The 6320-nt window shown below is 46.6% G+C and overlaps 1 non-coding gene across 1 annotated transcript; it reads left to right on the top strand.

Moving 5' to 3' along the window:
- Window positions 1–4322: 4322 nt before the first annotated feature.
- On the top strand, window positions 4323–4429 carry LOC118146471 (U6 spliceosomal RNA). Its single transcript, XR_004732333.1, has one exon. It is a non-coding gene; the product is annotated as a U6 spliceosomal RNA (small nuclear RNA).
- Window positions 4430–6320: the final 1891 nt, after the last annotated feature.

A 6320-nucleotide genomic window follows, 5' to 3' on the forward strand; every position in this document is an offset into this window, starting at 1 on the left:
GGATCACCTGAGATCAGGAGTTCGAGAGCAGTTTGGCCAACATGGCAAAAGCTTGTCTTTACTAAAAATACAAAAATTAGCCAGGCATGGTGGCGAGTGCCTGTAATCCCATCTACCCAGGAGGCTGAGGCTGGAGAACTGCTTGAACCCGGGAGGCAGAGGTTGCAGTGAGCCGAGATCATACCACGCCACTCCAGCCTAAGCAACAGTGTGAGACTCTGTCTCAAAAAAAAAAGAAAAAGAAAATGATGGTGTGTGATTTCTGAGGATGCATCATAAGAGAACTTTAGCTTCCTTCCTGCCTCCCTGTGGATCTGTTGTTCTGGGTTAAGGCATCCGCCACGTCAGGAGGACAGTCAAGAAGCCCTCAGGAGAGCCCCAGATGAGAAGAAATGGCACCTTTGCCATCTTGTCACTGTGAGAGAGTGTCAGCATCACCTCTCAGCCATGTGAGGAAGCCACCCTGGGAGCCCATTCTCCAGCCTCACTAAACCTTCAGATGATTGCCTCCTCGGCCAATATGTGACTGCAACCTTATGAAAGTGCCTGAGCCAAAACCACCACCAAGCTGCTCTTGATTTTCTGACCAAAACCACCCAGAACCCCCAAAACTGTAAGATAATACATGCTTATTGTTGTTTTAAGTAATCAAGTTTTGAAATACTTTGTTGCACAACAAGAGATAACTAATGCAGCTACAAGCATGAAAATATCTGTCATAGTGTGGAAATGGTGAGAAACGCATTGAGGCAGGCAAGAGAGGTCAAAACCAGAAACAGAGTTTAGAGATGCTTCTGAAACGTCATGTTTTTCCATAAGAGTGGGCAAGGGAGCCATCTGGTGGAGGAGACATGTTTAGACATTCCCTTCTCTCTTCCCTCATTTACCAGCTTGTTCTCCTCAGCATTTCCACCTAGTATTTCTCCAAGGGCTACAGTGAGGTTTATGAGTCAAGTATGTGGGCCATAAACACACTTGCTTATTGATGCAAAGACTAACCTCTGCGAAATGTCAAGGTAAGATATTATCCTGAGTGATTATTTAATTTTTCCCCTTAGTTTCTTCCACCTGTCTGCTATCCAGGGAAAAACATCAGTAGCACCAGGAGTTGAGGCAGAATGCTGGAGGAGGGAAAGAGGGAACTAGAACTTGATTGTGAAAAAAATCAGAATTAGACTCAAGGGAGCACAGTCAAGCTGATCCATCTCTAATTATAAGGGCAGGCTTTTGTTCATTGATATTGGCCTTGACTATTTTCCCTTTCTGGCCTTTAGAGCCTTCCTGTATTCTTCAATGTTCCCTCCAAATAATGTCTAGAAGTTCTTAATAATATCCCTCAATTCTAAAGCTGCTGGAAGAGAAAACAAATACTACTACTCTCTATTGTCAGCTTGAGGCCAACGAGGAAGAATTATGAAGAAACTAAAATTTACCTTTGGAGTAAATTACCAGTGGGAGAATGTCAGGTACTTAGGATATGTATATAAATTGCCTTTTTTTGAGATGGAGTCTTGCTCTGTCGCCCAGGCTGGAGTTCAGTGGTGCCATCTTGGCTCACTGCAACCTCAGCCTCCTGGGTTCAAGCAATTCTGTCTCAGCCTCCCGAGTAGCTGGGATTACAGGCATGTGCCTCCATGCCTGGCTAATTTAGGATATTAAAGAAAAAAAATTTTTTTCTTCTTGAGAAGGGTGGGGCCTCCTTAGCTTAAATACTATGTTGAACAGAAAACTTTCCCCATCCTCTCTCTTAGATTAAGTCTGCTTCTTCTCTTTGCTTCTAGGATCCCCTGCTTTGTATCATGGCTCAGTCAAGTCAGCGTCGCCTGTTGAACAAAGAATTCATAGAGGGTTCATAGAGGGTCCAGTTCATCGCTGCTTATTTCACAGTCATTGTTTTTTGGATTTTTTTTTGAGACGGAGTTTTGTTACCCAGACTGGAGTGCAATGGCGCGATCTTGGCTTACCGCAACCTCCGCCTTCTGGGTTCAAGCAATTCTCCTGCCTCAGCCTCCCAGGTAGCTGGGACTACAGGCGTGCACCACCATGCCCAGCTAATTTTTGTATTGTTAGTAGAGACGGGGTTTCACCATGTTGACCAGGATGGTCTCCATCTCTTGACCTCGTGATCCACCGGCCTTGGCCTTCCAAAGTGCTGGGGTTATAGCCGTGAGCCACCACGCCCGGCCCACAGTCATTGTTTTAAGAAATGGTTCATGACCAGCCTGGGCAACATAGCGACATCTTAGTCTAAAAAAAAAAAAAACAAAAAATTTTAAATAGCTGGTTGTGGTGGTATGTGCCTGTTGTCCCAGCTACTCTGGAGGCTGAAGCAGGGGGATCATTTGAGCCCAGGAGTTACAGGATGCAGTGAGCTGTGATTGCACCACTGCACTGCAGCCTGGGCAGCAGAGCAAGACACTATCTCAAAAATTAAATAAAATTACATTAAAAAAAGAAAGAAAGAAAAGAAAAAGAAAAAAATGTGTATTGTTCTGGGGCTTTTGTTGAAAGAGATGTGAGTTCTGCACTCCAAGAGGAAACTGACATGCATGCATTCATTGAAGGAACATTTGTTGGTACCTCCTTTGTGCTGGATGCTGGACACACAGAAATAGTCAGTTCCCTCAGGACTCTCACTGTGTAGAGAGAGGAGCCACCAGTGCTGGGGTGGGGCAGGTCCACAGAGCCAAATCAGGACACCTAATCCATACAGTGGCCGATGATGGGGGAGGTGTCAGAGAAGTCTTTCTGAAGGAGTGGGATCTGAGTTGAATTTTGGACGAAGAATAAGAGCTGGCCAACTAAAGAATGTTGGACTGGATGTGGTGGCTCATGTCTATAATCCCAGCACTTTGGGAGGCTGAGATCAGGAGTGTGAGACCAGCCTAGCCAACACGACGGAACTCTATCTCTACTAAATACAAAAAATTCCCCGGGCATGGTGGTGCATGCCTGTAATCCCAGCTACTTGGGAGGCTGAGGCAGAAGAATTGCCTGAACCTGGGAGGTGAATGTTGGAGTGAGCCAAGATTTCGCCATTGCACTCTAGCCTGGGCAGCAAGAGCGAAACTCTGCCTTGGGAAAAAAAAAAAAAAAAAAAAAAAGAATGTGGGAGTAGTCTGTAGATCTGTAGAAAGTTGCAGTAATGGGCGAAGGTGTGACACATCTGGGAACTCCCAGAGTTGAATACACCGGGCTTTGGTTTTATCCTGGAGGTCACAGAGTGCCACTGAAACTATCCAGCAAGAGAGTGGTCTGAGAAAGACAGAGAGAGGTGGGCAGGGTAGGGGATGGGAGTGGGTGGGGAGTGGCAATAGCCTATTCTGGAATTCAGACCTGAGGCGAGGTTAGGAAATGGAAAAGAGGGGCCTTCAGAGGCTATCTGCATGACAGACCCGGGAGTCTTCACGGAAAAGACCCATCCATCCTAAGGGAGGAGAAGCAGAGTCCAGCAGATGGGCCTGGCCCAGCCACAAAGCTGAGTCCATTTCTCTAAGGAGTGATGAGTGGATTTCCGGATATAGCTGCTTAGTCATATGTGTGGGAATTGGATCTTTCTACATTCTGGCCTTTTGTGGATTCTTGTCTGATTTTGGGGCCAGGGGTGGTGGTGGTAGGGCTTTAAGTAAAAATAAAAATCACAATGATTGCTAACTATTTTGAACACTTATGCCAGGAATTTATACACTTTGGCTCATTTAATTCTCATCACAGCCCCACACTGAGGTTACCACTATATCTATCCCCATTTTACAGCTGGAAAAACCAACCAAGCAACTCATCCGAGGAGAAGCCCTCCCACCTTACTCATGTTGGGACTGGCACATGCCAGGTAATTGAAAAAGTCAGCTAAAGCAGGGAGCTGTAAGAAAAATCTCTATACAGGGTAAGCATTTCTTTTGGGGACAATCATCAATTTATACATAGTTCTAAGAAGTATAACAGGGAGATCTCACAGACTGCCCCCCAGTGGTAACATTTTGCAACCCTTCTTAACAGAATACCAGGCCGGGCACAGTGGGATAATCCCAGCACTTTGGGAGGCCGACGCGGGCAGATCACGAGGTCAAGAAATCGAGACCATCCTGGCCGATACGGTGAAATCCCATCTCTACTAAAAATAAAAAATTAGCTGGGCGTGGTGGTGTGCACCTGTAGTCCCAGCTACTCAGGATGCTGAGGCAGAAGAATCACTTGAACCTGGGAGGCGGAGGTTGCTGTCAGCTGAGATCATGCTACTGCACTCCAGCCTAGTGACAGAGCAAGACTCCATCTCAAACAAAACAAAAACAAAAACAAACAAACAAAAAACCTAGAATGCCATGCTCGCTTCAGCAGCACATATACTAAAATTGGAACAATACAGAGAAGATGAGCATGGCCCCTGCGTAAGGATGACACGTAAATTTGTGAAGCGTTCCATATTTTTTTTAAATTAAACAAACAAACAAACCCAGAATGCCTACTATGTGTCAGGTACTGCTTCAGGTGCTGGAGACATGGACACGGGAAATATTAGCTGACAGAAGCCACAAGAGTGAATGAGATCCCCAGGCAGTGTGTTGAGTCAGAAGAAAGAAGGGTGGCAAAAGGAGCCCCAATATTTGAGGGTTACGAAAAAAGCCTTAAGGAGACCTTGAAGGTAGGATAGAGAGAAGAAGAGAGTGGTGTGATGGAAACTAAGGTAGACAATGGTGCCAAGAAAGAAAGAGTGTCCGGTGCTTCAGAGGTCATCTGCAAGGAGGACTGGGAAGTGTCCATTGGATTTAGCAGCCAGATGTCACAGATGAGCAGGCAGGTAGCCCAGTAATATGGAGGGGAGCAGGACTACAGTTCAGTGAGGAGTGAATTGGGTAAGGAAGCAGTAGAGAGCACTTTACAGTGAGTCTTTCAACTCAGGTAGGAAAGAGGGGGTAAAGTTAGGGTAAAGGAGAAATTTTCCATGAATTTTGTCTCTAGAATGATGATTAAGAGTCAGTGAGAGTCTGGCCGGTCGTGGTGGCTCACGCCTGTAATCCTAGCACTTTGGGAGGCCGAGGTGGGTGGATCACCTGAGGTCAGGAGTTCAAGACCAGCCTGGCCATCATGGTGAAACCCCATCTTTAAAAAGGAAAAGGTTTTAATTAAAAAAAAAAAAAAAAAAAAAAAAAAGGAGTCAGTGAGAGTCAAGATTTCAGGCCTGTTAGAGCAAAACCCCAAGGAGTAAGAGTTGGAACTTGGAGCACAGATGAGTCATGGCTGGAGGGGTGGGCCTGGGCCTGTCTTTCTGAAAGGAAATAACGCAGGAAGAGGTGCAGATAAAGCTGTGGCTGCTTGGAGAGGGAAGTGATTACTTCCAGCTGGGGCACCCAGGGAAGGGATACGGATATTTGAGTGCCAGGGGCATTTGAGGCTAACAATGGAGGGGTGAATTGGCCAAAGTCAAAGGCAGGTGAAGGATGGCAGGGGAGGAGGCCAGGAAATGCAGACCAAGGTGGGTGTTGGTATGGTTGGGGCGCTGGGGTCAGATGACACATACACTTCAAATTCCAGCTCCCAGTTACTTCTTAGCTGCAACACTGAAGAAGTTCCTTAACATGTTTGAGATTCTCCATCTGTAAAATGGTGATGACCCTAATAAGGGTTGTTGGAGGAGGACTAGATGTCTACAAAGAGCTCAGCCCTCGCCGGGCGTGGTGGCTCACGCCTGTAATCCCAGCACTTTGGGAGGCCGAGGTGGATGGATCACCTGAAGTCAGGAGTGTGAGACCAGCCTGGCCAACATGGCGAAACCCCGTCTCTACTAAAAATACAAAAATTAGCTGGGCATGGTGGCACGTGCCTGTAATCCCAGCTACTCGGAAAGCTGAGGCAGGAGAATCATTTGAACCCAGGAGGCGGAGGTTGCAGTGAGCCGAGATCGCGGCATTGCACTCCAGCCTGGGCAACAAGAGTGAAACTCCGTATCAGAAAAAAAACAAAAAACAAAAAACAAAAAATCCCCCAAAATGCCAAAGAGCTCAGTCCAGTTTAGTGCTTGGCGCTCCATATCTGAGCGCTAAGTCACGAATGTAAAGCCATCGGATGTGTGCTTTAAGGGAAATTAACTGGGCCACACGGTGTGAAGCGGACTGAGGTGGGAGAAGCCTGCACAGGACCTTGTATGTACCCTAGCTACTCAGGAAACAACCTAATTCTCTGCTGGGCGTCTTATACAGGATACAGTTTCTGCCTTTCCAGGGCTCACAGTCCTCACTTCAGTGCCAAAGTTGGAAGGAAAGAGGATGAAGTCGTAAATTCTTCAGTTTAGCCTCTCGCTAACTGTTCCCTGCCGCAAGTGA

This window comes from Callithrix jacchus, chromosome 12, assembly GCF_049354715.1.
Source record: "Callithrix jacchus isolate 240 chromosome 12, calJac240_pri, whole genome shotgun sequence".
NCBI classification, from domain to species: Eukaryota; Metazoa; Chordata; class Mammalia; order Primates; family Cebidae; genus Callithrix; species Callithrix jacchus.